Consider the following 23,542-nt stretch of genomic DNA (forward strand, 5'->3'; position numbering starts at 1 on the left):
CTGAGCTCATATTTGGCCTTTTTTTTTTTTTTGAGACAAGGTCTCACCCTGTCACCCAGGCTGGAGTGCAGTGGTGCAGTCGTGACTCACTGCAGCCTCAACCTCCCAGGCTCAAGTGATCCTCCCACCTCAGCCTCCCGAGTAGCTGGGACTACAGTTGCACCCTACCACACCCAGCTAACTTTTGTACTTTCTGTAGAGATGAGGTTTCGCCATATTACCCAGGCTGGCCTTGAACTCTCGGGATCAAGTGATCTGCCTGCCTCAACCTCCCAAAATGCTGGGATTACAGGCATGAGCCACGGCGCTTGGCCCATGTTTGGCCTTTTCCAGGAAGCCCTCCAGGTTGCCTCCTTCCACAGCTCCTTGTCTGTTCCCCAAAGTGTCTATTAGGATGTATTACACTTGCCTGGTCGCTTGTCTGCCTCTCCCACTAGTCTATGGCTCCAAAGAGTTGAATATTTTGCCCGTCTGTATCATTGTCACCCCTGCAAGTAGCATTTGTCTGGCACATAGTAGGTACTCAATAAAGGTTTATTTTGTGGCTGAATGAGCATTCCAGATTCAGAACCGGAATCATTGGAGGCTTACAAAAGTTCAGAACCGCATACATTGGGGGCTTACAAAAGTTCCTTTTGAGTTGAATTAGTTCATTTTGAAATGACATGGACTAAGTTCTTTCTGGGAAGGTTTCCTAACTAAATCCGTGGGCATAGTGGACTGGAGTGTTCCAGAACCAGTGCAGAGTCCCCTGTCCATAGGCATGAGATGAAGGCTCAGGGACTTAAAATACACCTCTATTGTGGAAAGTTCTTCAGAGACCCTTCTGGCATTTTATTTAATTGATGCTCGGCTCGTTTATTTTATTATTTTATTTTTATTTTTATTTTTTATTATTTTATTTTATTTTTTGAGATGGAGTCTTGCTCTGTTGCCCAGGCTGGAGTGCAGTGGCACGATGTCGGCTCACTGCAACCTCCGCCTCCCAGGTTCAAGCAATTCTCTGCCTCAGCTTCCCGAGTAGCTGGGATTATAGGCAAGTGCCACCATACACAGCTAATTTTTGTATTTTTAGTAGAGACGGGGTTTCACTATCTTGGCCAGGTTGGTCTTGAACTCCTGACCTTGTGATCCGCCTGCCTCGGCCTCCCAAAGTGCTGGGATTACAGGCGTGAGCCACTGTGCCCAGCCATTTTTTTTTTTTTTTTTTTTTGAGATGGAATGTCACTCTGTCACCTAGGCTGGAGTACAGTGGCGCAATCTCGGCTCACTGCAGCCCCACCTCCCTGGTTCAAGTGATTCTCCTGCCTCAGCCTCCTAAATAGTTGGAACTACAGACACACACTCACACACCACCACACCTGGCTAATTTTTGTATTTTTGGTAGAGACAGGGTTTCACCATGTTGCCCAGGCTAGTTTTGAACTCCTGACCTCAGGTGATCTGCCTGCCTTGGCCTCTCAAAGTGCTGGCATTACAGGCATGAGCCACCATGCCCGGCCCAGTTAATTTATTTTATGTAATGAATGTATTTCTTCTCATTAGGAAAGTATGAGAATCACATTGCTGAAAATGTGGGAAACCTAGAAAAGTAGAGAAACCTGCCCACTATCATTTGGTAGATAAATTTCTTTAGATATTTCTCCTCCCGTATATGTTTTTTTCTTTCTTTATTAAATATACTTATGACCATGCTATTAATATAGTTTAGTATCCTGCTTTTTTTCCGCTTAGCAAAATGATATTTTTCCAGGTTTAATTACATAGTTTTAAAAATAACCATCATCATTTTGTTCTTATTTTTTTCCCTTTTGAATTAAAAAAAAAAAAAAATCAAAGTACTATGAACACATCATACAAAGTTAAAGTACAGAGGAGCTGCTAATGAAAGCAGCAGTTCCTGGCCCCTTCTCTCCTCTCTCCCCTCCTGAATTCTTATTTCCCGGAGGCAACTGCTTGAACTGTTGTTTCCATTTTTAGGTCATCGGGTGTTTATCTCTGTAACTCCAAATAAGATGCTTATGCGGCTGTTTCTTGATTTATCAATTTAAGACCTTTTCTATTGACTCTGTGCCATAGAAGATGAGGATTCAGCTTATTGACATGGTTCCTCCCCACTTTTTGTCCTTCCCCAGTTTTTATTTGAAAAAAGTCAGACATGCACATGGAAAAGGATGACCGGAGGATGAAGGGGCCCCTCCTACTCTAATGCTTCAGTCTTCCGCCCACCCCTCCTCCCAGTTTCTTGTGTATCTGTGGCAGGTCAAAGATGAGTGCAAACTGTTTGATACCCCATGCATTCATAAATGGGATCTATTTCCCTTTTCCAGCCTGGGCTGGCCTGTGACTGCTTTGATGAATAGATTGCCATAGAAGTGACACCATGATGGTTCTTGTCCTGGCATTTAAGGGATCATGCAGTTTCCGCCTTACACCTCTTGGAACTCTTGGTTTTAAACCCCTGAGCCACTGTGTAAGAAATCTGAGGGCTTTTGCTGGAGGGAAACCTGGAGAGACTCTGAGATGACATGGAAAGGGAGAGAAGTCACTCTGAGCCCAGCTTCCAGCCATCCCACTGATATGATTTGGCTGTGTCCCCATCCAAATCTCATCTTGAATTCTCACCTGTTGTGAGAGGGACCTGGTGGGAGGTAATTGAATCACGGCGGTGGGTCTTTCTCATGCTATTCTCATGATAGTGAATAAGTCTCATGAGATCTGATGGTTTTATAACAGGGAGTTTCCCTGCACAAGCTCTCTTTTTGCCCGTTGCCATCCATGTAAGACGTGACTTGCTCCTCCTTGCCTTCCACCATGATTGTGAGGCTCCCCAGCCATGTGGAACTGTGAGTCCATTAAACCTCTTTCTTGTATAAATGACCCAGTCTCAGGTATGTCTTTATTAACAGCATGAAAATGGACTAATACACCCAACCAGGGTGGCTGGCACATCACTAAAACTGCATTAGACCCTTCAGAGCAGCCCCGAAGCCCTCTGAATGCCACTGAATGACCTTAGATGATACCGTGTGAGCAGAAGAACTGCCCAGCTGGGTCCTGCTTGAATTCCTGACCCTCAAAATCATGATCTGTAATAAAAACAGTTGCTGCTTTAAGCCATAATGTTTGGGGATTAACTAGAATGGCATTCTTCAGGAGATACCCCATGTGTCATAGATTTTGGGGATGGAGGTTATCTTAGCCTAGCAACAGTGCCTGATACAAATATGCGAATGTTTCATTGGGTTGTGCAATCTCAAGGAAGCAGGGATAAGGGAAAGAGAGAAAGAGGAAGAGCAAAACCAAAGAAGTGCATATTACCTAGTGGAGCTGCAGTTTCCCAGAAACACAAGCATGGGATAACTCTGGAGTCATTCATCTGCCAGCTCCTGCTGCTTCCTGTCTCTTATTGGTCAAAGCTTGTTCCACTCTGCACTTCTGAGTAATGGCCTCCAGCCCCTCCTAGCAGCTTCTGGGGGATCCAGGACCTCTGGGAGCTGATAGGTGTGATAGAGGCCAGCCCTTACCCCCACCCAGGGTAGGCTGAGTCACTTTTATTTTATTGTAAAATTGATATTTATTTACTTATTATTTTTATGGTAATTTTTTTGAGACAGGATCTTGCTCTGTTGCCCAGGCTGGAGTACAGTGGTGCAGTCATAGCTCACTGCAACCTCAAACTACTGGGCTCATGTGATCCTCCTGCCTCAGCCTCCTGAGTAGCTGGGACTACAGGTGTGCACCACCATGCATGGCTAGTTTTTAAAAAGTATTTTTGGAGGGATGGCATTTTGCTTTGTTTCCCAGGCTAGTCTCAAACTCTTGACCTCAAGCGATCCTCCTGCTTCAGCCTCTCAAATTGCTGAAATTACAGGCATGAGCCACTATGCCTGGCCTCTATTATTATTATTTTGAGACAGAGTATCACTCTGTTGCCCAGGCTGGAGTACACTGGTGCAGTCTCAGCTCACTGCAACCTCTGCCTCCTGAGTTCAAGCAATTCTTGTGCCTCAGCCTCCAAGTAACTAGGACTATAGGTGTGTGCCATCGTAACTGGCTAATTTTTGTGTTTTTAGTAGAGATGGGGTTTTGCCATGTTGGCCAGGTTGGTCTCGAACTCCTGACCTCAAGTATCCACCTGCCTTGGCCTCCCGAAGTGCTAGGATAACAGGCGTCGGTCACAGCTCCCAGCCACTGGCTTCTGTTTTTTTTTTTTTTTTTTTTTTTTTGAGACGTAGTCTAGCTCTTGTTGCCCAGGCTGGGGTGCAGTGGTGCAATCTCGGCTCACTGCAACCTCTCAAGTTCAAGCGATTCTCCAGCCTCAGCCTCCCGAGTAGCTGGGATTACAGGCACGCGCCGCCATGCCCAGCTACATTTTATATTTTCGGAAGAGAGGGGTTTCACCATGTTGGCCAGGATGGTCTCGATCTCCTGACCTCATGATCCACCCACCTTGGCCTCCCAAAGTGCTGGGATTACAGGCGTGGGCCACAATACCTGGCCCAGCCTCTATTTTTAAAGTAACTTTTATGGGATGTCAGACATTGTAAATTTTACCTTGGTGGGTGCTGGATATTTTTGTGCCTGGCACAGTCCTAGGTGCTGAGTACCTAGCATTGAACAAAAACAAAGATCCCTGCTCTTGCTGAACTTCCATGCTACTGTGGGGAGACAGTCAGTGAACAACAAGCATAATTTAGGTTTGCTCTTATTATCCGGTTGCACACGCATCTTTTGTATATGTACTCTTAAACGGCCATTGTTTTTAGTGATTTGATTGAACAGATATATTTGATTGAACAGATATATCCTTGAATGAGCCATTTCTCTATTGATGTGTAAGTACATTACTTTCTCTAATAAGAGTCATCAGAAGCTTAGAGGCTTAAGAATCTAAGCTCAACAAACAGGTTGGAGAGGTTATTATAAAGTCCATTGTGGGAGCAGCCACTCCTAACCTTGGGACCAAAGATTGGTATTCCTTGACCTGTGAGCTGGAATTACCCTGGATTGGACTGTCCTACCAGGTGGGCCCCTGGCGAGCAAAAGAGACGATGGGGGTTGTTAGAATGTCAGGGAGGGCCTTAGACACCCCTCTTGCATATAGTCTCCAGCTCTTTGACTAAAACCTGTACCCCAGTATGTAATCAGTCACCCGGGCCTAGAGTCAAGGTCTTTTATATCATGTAAATTTATTTTTTATTTTTAAAATTTTTTATTTCCATAGGGTTTTGGGGAACAGGTGGTATTTGGTTACATGAGTAAGTTCTTTAATAGTGATTTGTGAGATTTTGGTGCATCCATTATCTGAGCAGTACACAGTGAACCCAATTTGTAGTTCACCCCCTCCCACCCTTTCCCCCGAGTCCCCAGAGTCTATTTTATTATTCTTATGCCTTTGCATCCTCATAGCTTAGCTCCCACTTGTAAGTGAGAACATACGATGTTTGGTTTTCCATTCCTGAGTTACTTCACCTAGAATAATAATCTCCAGTTCCATCCAGGTTGCTGTGAATGCCATTAATTCATTATTATGGCTGAGTAGTATAAATATACTACTGGTATATGGCATATATATATACCACAGTTTCTTTATCCACTCGTTGATTGATAGGCATTTGAGCTGGTTTCATATTTTTGCAATTGTGATTTGTGCTGCTATAAACATGCATGTGCAAGTATCTTTCTCATATAATGATTTCTTTTCCTCAGGGTAGATACCCAGTAGTGGGATTGCCAGATCAAATGGTGGTGCTACTTTTCTTTCTTTAAGGAATCTCCACACTGTTTTCCAAGGTGGTTGTACTAATTTACATTCCCACCAGCAGTGTAGAAGTGTTCCCTTTTCACCACATCCATGCCAACATCTATTATTTTTTGATTTTTTGATTCTGGTCATTCTTGCAGGACTAAGGTGGTGTCGCATTGTGGTTTTGATTTGCATTTCCCTGATCATTAGTGATGTTGAGCATTTTTTCGCATGTTTCTTGGCCATTTGTTTATCTTCTTTTGAGAATTGTCTATTCATGTGAATTTATACCTTCCCCGTATTCCCATGCCGTTGTCTTCATTGGGACTATTACTTTTTGTCTAATGGCTTTGAATTAAATCTTCTGTCTTCTATTCCATTGATCTCCAGTCCCCAGCAATAATTATGCTGTTTGCATTGGGTGAGGTGGCAGATGCAGTTGTTGCCTTGCCTATGTCCTATGGGTACTCACCATTCCTCCTGCAAGCATCTGCAATACTGCCTGGGGCTTTGTCTCGCTGCTATAGAGCTAGGCTCTTGTGGGGCAGGCTGGTAGTGCAGAGAAACCAACACTCAGGCTCATCTCCCCCAACCAACTGCTGAGGGCAGTTGCCCTGCCTTCCATACCTTAGGGTGAGGCAGGTGCTACGCTGTCTCTCAGATGTCCCCAGTGGGATTGAACTCCAGTTGCCCATAGTAGCAGCCTGCTTATCAACATGACCTGGATTAGCTTCTTTCCCTTCTCTGTCTCATTTCGCTGTTATCATCCCAGTGTTTCCTGGGCTCGCTTTCCAAATCAACCCAGTTATCTTCAAATCCTTCTGTATTAGTCTGTTCTCTTGCTGTTAATAAAGACATACCTGAGACTGGGTCATTTATAAAGGAAAGAGGTTTAATGGACTCACAGTTCCACATGGCTGGAAAGGCCTCACAATCATGGTGGAAGACAAGAAGGAGCAAAGCCACATCTTACATGGAAGCACGCAAGAGGCTTGTGCAGGGGAACTCCCATTTATAAAACCAGCAGATCTCCTGAGACTTATTTACTATCAGGAGAACAGTATGGGGGAAAGCGCCCACATGATTCAATTATCTCCACCTGCCCCCGCCCTTGACACATAGAGATTGTTACAATTCAAGGTGAGATCTGGATAGGGATGTAGCCAAACCATATCACCTTCTGTTAGGATTTGCTTCTGGGGAAACCTAACCTATCTAAGATAATGAAAAATACAAAGAGCCAGGAAAATCCATAAATAGATTTAACAAGAAGATTTTACCTAGTCTTGATGAGTGGCAAAGCTTGACTTCCCTGAGGAAGTGACTTTGCTGAGCTGAGACCTGAGGATGAGTTAGGAGTTAGGTAAGCAAAGCAGCGCTGGAAGAACAGCAGGGCAAGGATGTTCCAAGCATAGGGAAGAGCATGTGCGAAGGTCCTAGGGCAGGAATGCTAGTGTGGCTGGGGTGCAGAAAGAGAGGCAGAGAATGGTGGTTATCTTTGGAGGATATATGGCCTGAAAGTGAATTTGGGTTCCTGACTTTACGTCTCTTTCCTCTGCAGTTTAGTTATGTCTATACACTTTTTTTTGAACCCCATTATGGTCTGGCTTCATTTAAATGCATCTGAAATGAAATCTCTAATGTTAACAGTGTTGTCGGATGTGAAGGCTTCATTTCTCTTTGGTTCTTTTTCACCGAATGCTATCTGTGAGTTTCTGGGGAGGATATGAGGATTTTGATTGTTTTGATTGTTGTTGTTTTTTTTTTGTATGACCACATTATGTTAATTTCCCCATTGTCTTAGAGTATGAGAACATAAAAGCAATAACTCATTTATATGAAGACTGAATGTGCTGAGAGGTTGTCATGGAAACCTCTCACGTTGGCTTGAGTAAATTGAATAACCCCTGTTAAAAGATTGAACACAGATAACTGGCAGGCTTTGTTTCAGGGCAAGAGTTCACAAACTGGGGTCCACAGATGCTCAAACATTCTATCATGAATAGAATTCGGGGGATCCCATGATCTTGGACAGTTAAAAATACGTCTTATATTCTTTTATCTCTACCTGAAGTTTAGTCTTTCTTTCCATCGTGAATAAAGCAGTAAACAAAAAACAAAAGATTGAACACAGAACTTACCCAATTGCATGGCATTCACAAGAGATGAGAAAATCAACATGATAAATGAGATTTTTTTCCCCCCACAGGCACAGGGAGGAGGATGAAGAGGGTGAATGAATGCTAGGAATGCATTATTTTTATTTAGACAGTGATTTCCCTTCTTCCAAAGATTATATTTTTGTTTCCAAATGAGAGACGTGTTATGGGGCGATAGAGAAAGGATCCAGGGAAAATGGCATGGTAAAATTGCCCCTGGGAAAGACCAGCTTAGGGTATCCATGACTTTCGCTTCTGTGGCCCTGAGCATGTTTCTCCCCTTGGAGCATCCTCTGAAGTCTTGGTCAGAGTTGTTGAAGAGACATGAACCTTTTCAGCATTTTCTGCTTTGCTTTGGCAGGATTGTTTACTGTGTATCAAGCTGACTTTCAAAAAATACTAGTTCTGTTGTTTTTCATTTTTAAAAGCAAATTGCTTCAGCTCTTTCTAAATAACTCCTTAAAAGAAAAGCCGTGGATGACAGATGAGGAAGCTGAGTTGGGAACAGAGCGCAGTACTCACTCACGATCATAGCGGCAGGTCACAGGAAGCCCTCTGAGCCCCGGGGGTGGGGGCAGCCTCTTGAAAGTGATTGTGGAGCAAGAGGGGCTTGAACAGTGGCACTCTGAGGGTTGTCTTGGGCCAGCTTGGAGATCGGGTCCTGGGCTCCAGAAGACATCGAGGCTGGTTCTACCTGGATGTTGCATCTGTAGGTATCAAAGTAAGAGATGCTTTTGAGGGGTAGGTTTTTCATCAGTGGCCTCCACCCCGAAGCACCATAAGCCTACCTCCTTGTTGTATGTCTTTCTTCTCATGGGCTGCTTCTCAGACTTCAGAATTTCAAGGGCATGATGGGCAAATAAGCTTGATTAACGCTTCGTGCTTGCTGTCCACTAAATGTGTTCTCACCATGTGTTGAAACTTAATCCCCAGTGTGATGGGTGGTATTAGGGGGTGGGGCCTTTGGGTGGTGATTAGGACATGATGGTGGGGACCCCACGAGTGGGATTCATGCCTATTTATTTATTTGAGACAGAGTCTCACCCTGTCCCCAGGCTAGAGTGCAGTGGTACCATCTAGGCTCACTGCAACCTTTGCCTCTGGGTTTAAGTGATTCTTCTGCCTCATCCTCTGAGTAACTGGGACTACTGGATAATTATCTACCACACTGGGATAATTTTTTTTTTTTTTTGTATTTTTAGTAGCAATGACGTTCCACCACGTTGGCCAGGCTGTCTCGAACTCCTGATCCAAGTGATCTGCCCATCTTGGCCTGCCAAAGTGCTAGGTTTACAGGCGTGAGCCACTGCGCCTGGTCAGTGCCTTTTTAAAAGAGGTCCCAAAGAGCCCCTTTGCCCTTCCATGATGGGAAGACACAGTGAAAAGAGGGCTATCTATGAACTAGGAAGAAGGCCTTCACCAGACACTGAATCTGCCGGTGCCTTGATCTGGGACTTCCCAGATCTTCTGGAGAGAACTGTGAGAAATAAATGTCTGCTGTTTGTAAGCCATACAACCTATGGCATTCTCTTATAGCAGTCTGAATAGACTAAGATAATACCACAAGGATCTACCTTTGGGACTGTGTGCTGTTATAGTAAAGGCTCTGATAAGTCCTGCTACCACCATTTAGACCAGGGGTTTCTAAATTTTTGACCACACAAGTTGTTGTTTTTCCCTTTGCAAGCACCTTACATGAAAATCTTTTGGGAGGCTGAGGCATGAGAATTGCTTGAACCCATGAAGCGAAGGTTGCAGTGAACTGAGATCATGCCACTGCACTCCAGCTGGGGTGATGGAGTGAGACTCTGTGTCAAAAAAAAAAAAAAAGAAAGAAAAATATTTTCAAAATGATGCCATGGATTAAATCTGATAGTCACAAAGGATCCTTGTCTGGTGTTACCTGCATTTGATGGGTGAGGAAACAGGAGTCCTGAGAAACCAAGTAACTTGCTCAGGGTCATGCTGTTAGGATGTAGCAGAATCAGAACCAAAACCTTAAGTCCCAGACAACTAAAATCCACCACTCCAATGGAGAGGCCCTTACTGCAATGACCTGTTCTGAAGGAGCGAAACAAGGCATTTATTGCAGCATCATTTAATTAGGAAAAAATCTGGAAAGACCCTGAATGTCCAACTAAGGGAAATAGTTGATATTTATGATACTTCCTTACAATGGAATGTTATGGGGTGTCAATAACAGACATGAAGCACGGTAACATGAGATGGCACGTATTATAATGTAAAATGGGGAAGTAAAGCAGAATGATAATCATGCAAATTAAATGCATGAAACTAAAAAAGAAATACAAAATAGTAGCTGTCTCTAGATGGTAGGTGAGTCAGTTCAGGCCCTCTGAGTAGCAGAAGGCAAAACAGAATTAATTGCACAAGGTCCCAGTCTCCACTGATTTCAAATCCACTTTTCATTCTCTTACTAATTTTTTTTTTTTTTTTTTTTTTTTTGAGATGGAGTCTCATTCTGTTGCCAGGCTGGAGTGTAGTGGCACGAACTCTAACTGCAACCTCCGCCTCCTGGGTTCAAGTGATTCTCCTGCCTCAGCCTCCCAAGTAGCTGGAATTACAGGCGCATGCCACCATGTCCAGCTAATTTTTGTATTTTTAGTAGAGGCGGGGTTTCACCATGTTAGCTAGGATGGTCTCGATCTCTTGATCTTGAGATCCACCCACCTTGTCCTCCCAAAGTGCTGCGATTACAGGCATGAGCCACCATGCCCGGTCCTCGTACTAATTTTAAATAACATGTCTCCTGCAGCTTCTGTATTGCAAATATACGAAGTGATTTTGGGGAGCATTTGAATTATGGTAGCTGATCTGATCTGCTGTGTCTCCTTACTTTCTTTCTAATTCTCTCTTTCTGTACTTTCTCCTCTTTTCCGTCCTCTGCTTATTTGCTTCCTCTTCTCTCTTCCTTTATCTCCTTCTCTTTTCTTATATATTTCTGAAATGATAGCTGATGAGAAGGAAGATCACTCTTACATAATTTGATTCCTCAGTTTCCATTTTCTTCTTTTTACAAGCATAACATTCTACATTTCTTTTTTTAAATTATTTTTTAATTGAAAAATAATGGTACCTATTGATGGAGTACATAGTGATGTTTTGATATATATAATGTATAGTGATTTGATCAGGGTAATTAGCATATCCATCATCTCAAACGTTTCCCATTACTTCATGATGGTAACATTCAATATCCTCCTTCTAGCTATTTGAAACTACATTATTATTACTATTATCATTTTATTTTATCTAGACAGAATCTTGCTCTGTCATCCAGGCTGATTTGTAGTGGCATGATCTCTGCTCAATGCAACCTCTGCCTCCCAGGTTCAAGCGATTCTTCTGCCTCAGCCTGTCAAGTAGCTGGGATTACAGACATGCTCCACTATGCCCGACTAATATTTTTTAGTAGAGATGGGGTTTCGCCATGTTTGCCAGACTGGTTTCGAACTCCTGACCTCGAGTGGTCTGCTTGCTTCAGAGTCCCAAAGTGCTGGGATCCAGGTGCGAGCCACTGCACCTGGCCAAAACTACATATTGTTAACTGTAGTCATCCTACAGTGGTTTATAACGTGAAAGAAAACCAATTATTAATTTTGCAGGAAATTCATTGAAGAAAATGCCTGTGAAGGGAAATGAGGAGGGAGCAGGGAGAGATTTCAGACCATAATGCAGGTCTGACACCTCTGTAAGCAGAGTGGGAAGGAAGAGAGATTGTTAGAAAGAGAAAGGCTTCAGCACAACTCTGAAAATGTTTTAGCCAGCGTAATAGTTCCTAAGGCAACTCTGTCTGTTGGACAACTCCCAGTTGGGTTAGAATCATCTAATTCCAGTACTTCTGTTGTGCCCAGTCACTGACTGGCAAAATCCCTGGGGAAGTGCAGCCTAACATGAACATCTCGGTGGGTCAAAAGGTACAGCAGCTAGAGGTTGTCAGTTAGCTCTGCTTCCAGAGCAGTTTACCTCGAAGGAAGATTTGAGCACAGAACTTCCAAGGCTGAGAGCTTCTGGTGCATTTTACAGCAGAGGAATTTGTGAAGCAGGTTCACTTTTCACTGGCTACCAACTTGTCCAGTGAGACAGAACACTCCCACACAACAAGTTACATGAGGCAGGTTTATTACTTATAGATAGGCAGCAAGAGATGGTAGAAGCCTAGGATTCACTGTGAGCTATTCCTCCAAGGCCCTGAAAACCTGCCGAGGGTAAATAGAGTCATATCTTTGCATGCCTCACTTGCACAGAAGCTCAGATACCCCAGAAAGCAGCTGGTTCTGTGTTTTATACCCTAGGATGTATGATTTGCTGGGCTGAAGTGTTTAAGACATTTTGTTTCTAGGGGTGGACTGGAACAGAGCTTGGGTTGTTCTGGCCTGTCCCTCTCTATCTCAAAATGTTGCATTTCTAGCACATTCTTCAGTTTTCTTTCCAACGTTTATTTTAGGTTTCGGGGGTACATGTGCAGATTTGTTTCATGGGTAAATTGCATGTTAAGGGGCTTGTTGTCCAGATTATTTCATCACCCAGGTAATGAATGTAGTACCTGGTAAGCAGTTTTTCAGTCCTCACCCTCCTCCCATACTCTACCTTCAAGTAGGCCCCAGTGTCTATTGTTCCCTTCTTTGTGTTCCTGTGAACTCAGTGTTTACCTCCTAAGTGAGAATGTGCAACATTTGGTTTTCTGTTCCTGTGTTAATTCGCTTAAGATAATGGCCTCCAGCTCTATCCATGTTGCTGCAAAGTCATGATTTCATTCTTTTTTATGGCTGCATAGTATTCCATGGTGTATATGTACCATATTTTCTTTATCTAGTCTGCAATTGATGGGCATCTAGGTTAATTGAATGTCTTTGCTATTGTAAATAGTGCTACAATGAACATATGTGTGCATGTGTCTTTAAGGTAGAGTGATTACTATTTTGGGATTTATACCCACGAATGGGACTGCTGGATTCAACCTTAGTTCTATTTTAAGTTCTTTGAGAAATCTCCAAACTGCTTTCCACAGTGACTGGACTAATATACATTCCCATCAACAGTGTATAAGCATTAAAGGAACTTAACAGCTGAATAGTCTTCACCCAACTCAAAGCCTGGCTCTCAGTAGATACTCAATATATTGCTTATACAATTAAAGGAATGGTTAAAAGGAAGGAAGATGTATGCAGAATCTGTGTACTGCTAAGCCAGCAAACATTTGCTGAGAGTCTGTTGAACTTGGTCCTGCTCAACACTGAACTTGCCCACTCCTCACCCCCATTAAGGCTCCAGAAAATTTGTTTCTCCACAGCCTTCTTCTTATACTTTATTACCATGTCATTTCTTTGAGACCTAATATTCATTCCTCCTGATCTCCAGCTCAACTCCCTAGAATCCATAGCTTCTAGAGTTTTGTTTATTTATTCCATTTTTATTTATTTCATTTATTCCTCTTTCATTGAATATCAAGACCTCCAGGCATAGTTCCAGGCACCTGGTATGCAGCAACAAACATGATGTTCAGGTCATCTCTTGCTGCATAAAAGAGAACCTGATCCCACAGTGGCTGGAAACAAATATTTGGTATTATTGCTCATGACTCTGTGTTGATTGGGCTCACCTAGGTTGTTCTCATTTCAAGTCCTATGCAGTTGTAGTCAGATAGTGACCGGGGCTGGAGTCATCTGAAGGCTTGACTAGGCTGGCCATCCAAGATGGCTGAGACACATGGCTGGCATGATGTTGGCTACTGGTTAGGAGCTCAGTTGGTGCTGTCGCCTGGAGCACTTTCATGTGGCCTCTGTATGTGGTTTGGGCTTCTCGTAGCATAGTGGTGTCTGAGTTCCAAAAGTGAGTATTCCAAGATATAGGAAGTAGCACTTGATAGTCTTTTAAAACATGGACTGGAAAAGGGCACAGTGTGATTTCCACCATATTCAATACGTCAGAGCAATCATGGAGGTCATTAAAGTCAAGGGAGAGGGTGTAGATCCCAAGAGAGGGTTGTGTTTTTGTTTTGTTTTTTTTTTTTTTTTGAGACGGAGTCTCCCTCTGTCACCCAGGCTGGAGTGCGGTGGTGCGATCTCGGCTGACTGCAACCTCCGCCTCCTGGGTTCAAGTGATTCTTGTGCCTCAGCCTCCCGAGCAGCTGGGACTACAGGCGCCAACCACCACGTCAGCTAATTTTTGTATTTTTAGTGGAGACAGTTTCACTGTGTTGGCCAGGTGGGTCTGCAACTCCTGACCTCATGTGATCTGCCTGCCTTGGCTTCCCAAAGTGCTGAGATTACCAGTGTGAGTTATCGTGCATGGCCCTAAGGGATTGCTTTTATGTAAAAAATGTACAGCCATTTGAAAATGGCCACAGGTGGTCTCTGCTGTTAAGGACTTCAGAGTTAATAAAGAGATAGTGATGAAATCTATAGTAGGCTGAATCATGGCCACTCAAAGATACCAGGTTCTAGTCCATGGAACCTGTATATGTTAAATTATAAGGAAAAGAAGTCTTTGCAGGTATGATTAAGTTAAGGTTGTTGAGATGGGGAGATTATTCTGGATTATCTAGGTGGGCCCTAAATCGGTTGGGAGTGTCTTATAAGAGAAAGGCAGAGAGATACTACACCCAGAAGACGAGAAGGTGATATGCAGATGGAGGCTGAGGTTGGGGTGATGCTGCCCCAAGCAAAGGAATGCTGGCAGCCACCAGAAGCCAGAAGAGGCAAGGAACAGACTGTCCCCTAGTGCTTCTAGAGGGAACGAGCCCTACTCACACCTTGATTTCAGTTTATTGCAACCAATTTCAGTTTTCTGACCTCCAGACCTGGGAGAGAAGAAATTCCTGTTGTTCGAAGCCATTTAGTTTGAGATTGTTACAAAAGTCTCAGGAAATGAATACAAACTCAGACAATGACAAGCAAGGGTGGAGGTGATATGGAGGAAGCATATAGGAGGCACCTGAAGCCCAGCCCAGTGGGAAGAGAAGACAGCAGGAATGCTTCTTTAAGATCTGATGTTCAAATGAGAACACATGGACACAGGAAGGGAAACCACACATTGGGGACAGTTGGAGAGTGGGGGGTGAGGGGTGGGAGAGCATTAGGACAAATAGCTAATGCTTGTGGTGCTTAAAACCTAGCTGATGGGTTGATAGGTGCAGCAAACCACCATGGCACATGTATACCTCCGTAAGAAACCTACACATTCTGCACTTGTATCCCAGAACTTCAAGTTAAAAAAAAAAATCTGACGTTGATTCATCCCTAGGAAGTATGGCATCATGGTGATGTTCATAAATCCCTAAGAAGTGTGGCATATGACAACATGTGGAACTTGAATCCATTAAACCTCTTTTTCTTTACAAATTACCCAGTCTCAGGCATGTCTTTATTAACAGTGTGAGAATGGACTAATACAAATATCGTGATGAATGAGGGCATTCTCATATCTTCCACAAAACCATCATGGAAGACATTATCCATCATTTGGTTACATTTCCCTTATGTAAGGATCCAAGGGGATCTGGAGCCCTACTTTTCTGTTTGCGTCTCAACTCTGCCACATACTACCTGGGTTTATAGGCTGCTGGGAGGTTTCAATGAGTAAATCAAAACCTGTAAACACTTGGTGCATGCATAGTAAGTACTTAAAACTGGTGTTGTTATAATTTTCGGGATTTGGTGAAGGATATTGTTTTTCTGGTGAAAGACACTAGGCCCGTCATGGGGGTAGTGCCCTCGTGACCTCATCTAAACCAAATTACCTCCTCCAGATGCCATTGCACTGGGGGCTAGGGCTTCAATGTGTGAATTTGGTGGAGAGAGACACAGACATTCAGTCCTTAACAATTTTTATTGGATTTGTATGTACAAGATCAAGTCACCTAGGAATGATGACTGTTTCATTTCTTCCTTTCTGGACATTTTCCCCCCGGCTAACTGCACTAGCTAGGATATCCAGGACAATGTGGAATGGAAGTGAGGCTTGTGGGTATCAATGCTGTGATACCATCCCCAGGGAGAAACCTTTGGCTTTGTATGAAAAGCTGATGGTTAGGGATATTGATATGGTTTGTCTGTGTTCCCACCCACATCTCAACTTGAATTGTAGCTCCCATAATTCCCATGTGTCATGGGAGGGACCCAGTAGGAGGTAATTGAATCAAGAGGGTGGGTCTTTTCCATGCTATTCTTGGCCAGTGTCAGCCTGGCCAACACATTGTGAAACCGCGTCTCTACTAAAAATAATAGGCCTTCTCTTGCCTGCTGCCATGTAAGATGTGACTTCACTCCTCCTTTGCCTTCTGCCATGATTATGAGGCCTCCCTAGACATGTGGACATGTGGAATTGTGAGTCCAGGCACATTCAGACATGTGGAATTGTGAGTCCATTTGTGAGTCCACCTCTTTTTCTTTATAAATTACCCAGTTTCAGGTATGTCTTTATTAGCAGTGTGAGCATGGGCTAATTCAAATATCATGATGAATGAGGACATTCTCATATCTTCTGCAAAACTAACATGGGAGACATTATCCATCATTTAGTTACATTTCCCTTTTGTAAGGATCCAAGTGGAATTTTTTTTTTAATTCTATTCCAAGAAAAATCATTTTCTTTCCTGTGAACAGCTATACTTCCCTTTGTTAAGTGATGATATTCATGTGTCCTTTATGTTTTCTTTTTCTTTTGCTCTGGCTATTAGGGAGCTAAAACCCAAGAGCACATGCAATCAAAATAACTATATTAAATGAGTTTTCTTATGTATTTGATAAATAAATAATTTTTCTTTTGGTTTCCCTTTGGGTGTACCTTTTATTGCAAGCTGTCTCAAGAAGTTTTTTTTTTTCACAGTAAATGGGGATAAAATTATTTTAAAAGAATAATACCTGACCTGATTATTACCTGGGTTTATTTCATCAACTGACTGGTGAGAGTAATGAATGGACAAGAGCTTTATGAACTGTAAAATACCATGTCTGTTATTAACTAGGGGAAGAACATGATTGTCCTTGACTTTAACCAATGTACCCCGTGTCTTCCTTAGTTGGCGCTGATGGTTCTGAGTTAGGTAACCATGCTCCCTAAAGCCTCTGAGGTTTCCCCTGAGCATCCTGGCCACTCAGTGCTTATTTTGCACCACTGTTGTGTGTCCAGGATGACTCTTTCAACTTTATCTTTCTTCTAGAAAGTTGCTATCCATTGTTTACATCCAGTGGCTCATGCATTCATAGAATGCAGCAGCATTTTCTAAGCACCGACTGCTGGGTATGTATTAGTTGCCTGCCCAGCAACCCTTCTCTCTTCTTTGCTGAGACCATCCTATTTTCATTCATGCATCAGTTGGCAATATGCCCAGAGAAATGGAGCCCCTTCCTTCCTCATGCTCTTAGGTATGGACCTCAATTGGCCCAAGCCAAGTGTGCTCATCCTGTTTCTCTCACCGGTGACTGGTTTAGCCTTGGGCACATGACCTTGTTCTCAGCAGTGAGCTGGTAAGGATCAGAAAAACCCCAAAGCCATGACATGATTGAATTAACCTGTCTGGACCACCTATGCCTGGGTTTTGTGTGGGAGACACAATAAATCTGGATTATAGGTTGGTGCAAAATTAATATTTAAATCTCCTGTAGTTCAACTCTGTGTTGCTTGCAGTTAAAAGTATCCTTATCAGGCTGGGCACAGTGGCTCACGCCTGTAATCCCAGCACTTTGGGAGGCCAATGCAGGCGGATCACCTGAGGTCAGGAGTTTGAGACCAGCCTGGCCAACATATAGTGAAACCCTGTCTCTACTAAAAATAAAAAATTAGCTGGGTGTGGTGGCACATGCCTGTAATCCCAGCTACTCGGGAGGCTGAGGCAGGAGAATAGCTTGAACCCAGGAGGCAGAGGTTGCAGTGAGCTAAGATCGTGCCACTGTACTCTAGCCTGGGTGACAGGGCGAGACTCCATCTCTCAAAAAAAAAAAAAAGTCCTAATCAACTGTTTTAGTTTGGGTGCTCACTGAAGTAGACTCTGAGGCAAGGATTTGAGTGTTAATAGTTTATTAAGCTTGGGGAGGTGTGGGGGAAAGGGGACAGGCAAGGGAGGGAAGTGGCAAGAAAGATGCATTATCGTGTCAGTTACCAGTGTGGGATATCACAGTTTGATCTCTCTGGGGAACTCTGGAAAATGACACAGAGCAGGGATTTGCAAACTATTGGCCCGTGGCAAACCTGTTCTGCCACCTGTTATTTCAATAAAATGTTCCTGGAATACAGTCATACCCATTCATTTATGTAGAGCCCATGGTAGCTTTTGCACAACAGCAGCAGAGATGAGCATCTGTGAGAGACTATATGACCTGCAAAGCATAAAATATTTACTATATGACCCTTTTTCAAGAAGTTTGCCAACCCTAGTGTTGAGCGTGTAGCTCAGAATCACCCCCTGGAGGAGTGAAGGAGCTGGGGTATTTATACATCCCTCCAGTTAGTTACTGGTGGAGACCTAATGCAGGGGGCATGTTAATTCTCCAGGACTTCTGATCTGTCCTGTGCACAGGCACAGTGGGCCCTGGTTACCACAGTGGGCTCTGTTCAAGCAAAGAGATGCAAATACCGGCTGTTGGGATTTGGGCGAGTATGGACCCTACGGGTCCACACCAGTACGCTAACGGGGATGGCCACATCAATGCATCCAGAGATGGTTGAGAAGTGCACCTGCCCTCCAGGAACCCACAGTCTGAAGGCAAGGTTGGAAACAGCCAAACATTTTTATCTTTATTTTTTTTGAGATGGAATCTCGCTCTGTCACCCAGGCTGGAGTGCAATGGAATGATCTCAGCTCCCTGCAACCTCCACCTCCTGTGTTCAAGTGATTCTCCCTCCTCAGCCTCCCAAGTAGCTGGGATTACAGGGACCTGCCGTCATGCCGGCTAATTTTTTACATTTTTGTAGAGATGGGGTTTCACCATGTTGGCCAGGCTGGTTTTGAACTCCTGACCTCAAGTGATCCACCCACTTCAGCCTCCCAAAGTGCTGTGATTACAGGTGTGAGCCACTGCACCTGGCCTTTATTTTTATTTTTTGAGACATGGTCTCACTCTGTTGCCCAGGCTGGAGTGCAGTGGTACAATCATAGCTCACTGCAGCCTCAAAATTCTGGGCTCAAGTGATCCTCCCACCTCAGCCTCCCATGTAGCTGGAACCACAGGCACTGTAGCATCCTACCTGGCTAATTAAAAAAAATAAATAAATAAAAATAAAAAAACAAAGTGTGTAGAGACAGAGTCTCACTGTGTTGCCCAGGCTGGTCTCAAACTCTTGGGCTCAAGCATTCCTCCTGCCCTTGCCTCTCAGAGTCCTTGGGATTACAGGTGTGAGTCACTGTCCCCTGCTCAAACATTTTATAATTAAGTAGAATAACCCACATGTCAGCTGGGGTCTCCTGAATCCTCAAAGATCTAGGTAAGATCTTCTACTCAGGCTACTTCCTGCTAATCTTGGGAGGGGGATCTTCTCAAGGTTGCATCTACCTCTGGCCCTGGTGCCCCCAACCCACGCTGGCTCTGCTTTTTCCCTTACAGGAGCTTAAATGCAGAACTTGGCATCTCCCACTGCCTGCAGGAAACCTACTCAGCTAGTGAGTTCATAGGGCTTCACTGAAGACTGGGGGATTCCGGAGGGGATGATTTTCCGGCACATTCAGGCTTCTAGAACCCTCTATTATTTCCCCAGCTCTGCTTCTCCTTTTTTTCTTGTCTGGCTCCAAAACCTTCCCCCTTTTATTGAGCACATTATTTCTCTCCAGTTTCCGCCTCTGCATTTCCTTTCCTGAATGCTTCTAGGGCCTCAGCAGAACAAGGAATGTATCATTGATGACGTTCAAAAACAACAACAACAAAACGACACAAGACACAAACAAAACTTTTTTTTTTTTTTTTTGTATTTTTTTCTCCAGACAAAACGTTTGCAGCATGAGATGAGGCCCCCTTTGGAAACATCTCCCCACATTCTGTGATTCTGCCAAGTCCTCTAAATTTTGTCTCCTCCTTCATCCACCAGGTGGATTTCAGGACTCCTACTGTCAGAGGCTTGGAATAAACCTCTGGCATGCTTTGCTTCTGTTTTGCTTTCTTTGTTTTTTTTTTTTTTTTCCTGAGATGGAGTTTTTTTCTTGTTGCCCAGGCTGGAGTGCAATGGCCAATCTCAGCTGACCACAACCTCCACCTCCCAGGTTCAAGTGATTGTCCTGCTTCAGCCTCCAGAGTAGCTGGGAAGCTGAGAATCTGGGATTACAGGCATGCGTCACCACATCCATCTAATTTTGTATTTTTAGTAGAGATGGGGTTTCTCCGTGTTGGTCAAGGTGGTCTCAAACTGCTGACTTCAGGTGATCTGCCCGCCTTGGCCTCCCAAAGTGCTGGGATTACAGGCATGAGCTACTGCACCTGGCCCTGTTTGGCTTTCTAAAATAGACTGTGTGTCTCACCCAGCATGAAGTTAGATCTGTATAGCATGATAGCATTCCATTGAGTCAACTCCTTGAACATACTATATGTTTTGTTTCCCTAGTAGCTAATTAAATAAGACAACTAAGTGAAGTCTAAAAAGTTCCTCTCATAACAAAGTTCCCAATAATTTAAGTCTTTGCTTTACTTACTTATTTTTTCGTGGTAGTTGAAGTGCAAGTGGAAACTGATTAGAAAGGAGAAGCCTAAATCAGGTTAGGCGAATTCTGCAGTATGAACCGTGCTTGGAAAATCTAACTGGTAACGTATCCACATTGGGAACTTGGTCCTTCCTCTCGCAGAGAAAATTCCAGGTCAATTTCATCCCCTATGCTAAGCATTTGAGGGTTCAGAATGTGATTTTAGTTTTATAAAAATTGTTCTTTTTTTAATTCCTGTCAAATAATCAGATTTTTTTTCTCAGCATATTTAGAAGTAAAAATGAAAAGTTTAGAGCATTTTGATATTTTAGTATTTATTTCCATGAAGTCACTTAACCCTCCCAGACTAGTTTCAGAGTTTTGTCTTCCAACCCATCTCTGTGTCTCACTGTACATTTTCTGCATGTACAATGAGAGGTGATTTTTAATTGGAATCCCTTAGATTTTTAGAGAGAAATCTCTCCTCCTCTCTTCTTCTTCCTCTCCTCTCACTGTCTCTCATTTTAATCCAGAGAATCAAAGTATCTCTTACAGGCTTGGATATCAAGCTGAACTGTTGACAACAGTGGGGTCCAGGAACCTGAGTTTAAAACAAGCACCTCTGATTTTCTAAGTGGACTTAGAGAGCGACAAATGCTGTGTGATCTCACTTATTTGTGGAATTTAAAAATGTTGAACTCATAGAAAAAGAGTAGAATTAGCTAAGTGAACTAATTCAGACAGAGAAAGACAAATGCTGTGTGATCTCACTTATTTGTGAAATCTGAAAATGTTGAACTCAGAGAAAAAGAGAGTTGAATTAGAATGGTTGCCAGGGGCTAGGAGGAAATGTGGCTAAAAGGGTACAAACTTCCGGTGATAAGATGAGTAAGTTCTGGGCATCTCATATACGGCACGGTAACTATAGTTAACAATACTATATTGTTCGCTTGAAATTTGTTAACAGAGCAGCTCTTAAAATTTTTTTTTAGTTTTTGTGGGTACATAATGTATATATTTACGGGTACATGAGATGTTCTGATACAGGTATGTGGTGTGTAATAATCACATCATGAAGAATGGGATATCTATACCCTCAAGTATTTATCCTTTGTGTTACAAACAATCCAAATACACTCTTTCAGTTATTTTAAAATGTACAATTAGGCCGGGCGCGGTGGCTCACGCCTGTAATCCCAGCACTTTGGGAGGCCGAGGCAGGTGGATCACGAGGTCTAGAGTTTGAGACCATCCTGGCCAACATGATGAAACCCCGTCTCTACTAAAAATACAAAAAATGAGCCGGGCATGGTGGCACATGCCTGTAGTCCCAGCTACGCAGGAGGCCGAGGCAGGAGAATTTCTTGAACCCAGGAGGCGGAGGTTGCAGTGAGCCCAGATCTTGCCACTGCACTCCAGCCTGGTGACAGAGCAAGACTCCGTCTCAAAAAAAAAAAAAAAAAAAAGTGCAATTAAATTATTGACTGTAGTCACTCTGTTGTGCTATCAAGTAGTAGGTCTTTTTTTTTTTTTGGAGAGAAGATCTCATTTCTGTTACCCAGGCTAGAGTGCAGTGGCATGATGACAGCTCACTGCAGCCTCAACTTCCTGGGCTCCGGTAATCCTCCCACTTCAGCCTTCTGAGTAGCTGGGACTCCAGGTGTGCACCATGATGCCTGGCTATTTTTTGTAGTTTTAGTAGAGATGGGGTATTGCCATGTTGCCCAGCTAGTCTTGAAATCCTGGCCTCAAGCGATCCGTCTGCCTTGGCCTCCCAAAGTGCTGGGCTTACAGGTGTAAGCCATCGCACCTGACCAAGTAGTAAGTGTTATCCATTCTTTGTAACTATTTTTCTTGTACCCATTAACCATCTCTACATTCCCCAGCCCACTACCCTTCCCAACCTCTGGTAATCACCATCCTTCTGCTAAGAGAGAAGATCTTAGGCGTCCTCATGACATAAACATCCAAAGACAACTATGTGAGATGATGAATAGGGTAATTAGCTAGTTCATGGTGATCATTTCACAATTTGTGTATACATATATCTCCAAAGATCACATTGTACACAGTAAATGTATTCAATTATTATTTGTCAATTTTACCCCACTAAAGCTGGGGAAAATGAAATAAAACAAGCATCCTGGGCAGGACTGGCTACATAGTTTTCAGGGCCCAGCACAAAATGAAAATGTGGGGATTCTTGTTATAAAAATTATAGGAATTCTGGCTGGGTGCAGGGGCTCACACCTGCAATCCCAATACTTTTGGAGGCTGAGGCTGGGGAGTTGCTTTGAGTCCAGGAGTTTGAGACCTGCCCGGGCAACATGGCAAAACTGCATCTCTACAAAAAAAATAAAAAAAAAAAATTAGCCAGGAATGGTGGTATACATCTGTGGTCCCAGTTACTTGGGAGGCTAAGGCAGGAGGACCGCCTGAGCCTAGGGGGTTGAGGCTGCGGTGAGCCATGTTCATGCCACTGCATTGCAGCCTGGGTGACAGAAAAAGACCTTGTCTCAAAAAAAAAAAAATTATAGGAATTTCAAAATGCCAGCATCAGAGTGGGGTCCTCTAATTATGGGGCCTTGTGCAGTTACACAGGCAGCATAGCAGGAAGCCTGGGAAGAGCTTTGCTGCAGAATTCAGATCCTAGACCATGGTGCCCATGAGTTTCAAGATCTTGTAACATGAAGGCGCGTCTTCACCAAACTCTCTCCAGAGAAATCCTCTCTTGCTCTTGGCCCTTCTGTATGCCTGAGAGCGTGAGAAGAGGGTTTAAGCAGGACAGAACCACTTTTATTTTTATTTATATATATTTTTTGAGATGGAGTCTTGCTCTGTCGCCCAGGCTGGAGCGCAGTGGCGCCATCTCGGCTCACTGCAAGCTCCGCCTCCCAGGTTCACGCCATTCTCCTGCCTTAGCCTCCCGAGTAGCTGGGACTACAGGCGCCCGCCACCATGTCCGGCTAATTTTTTTTTTTTTTTTGTATTTTTAGTAGAGACGTG

This window comes from Symphalangus syndactylus, chromosome 18, assembly GCF_028878055.3.
Source record: "Symphalangus syndactylus isolate Jambi chromosome 18, NHGRI_mSymSyn1-v2.1_pri, whole genome shotgun sequence".
NCBI lineage: Eukaryota > Metazoa > Chordata > Mammalia > Primates > Hylobatidae > Symphalangus > Symphalangus syndactylus.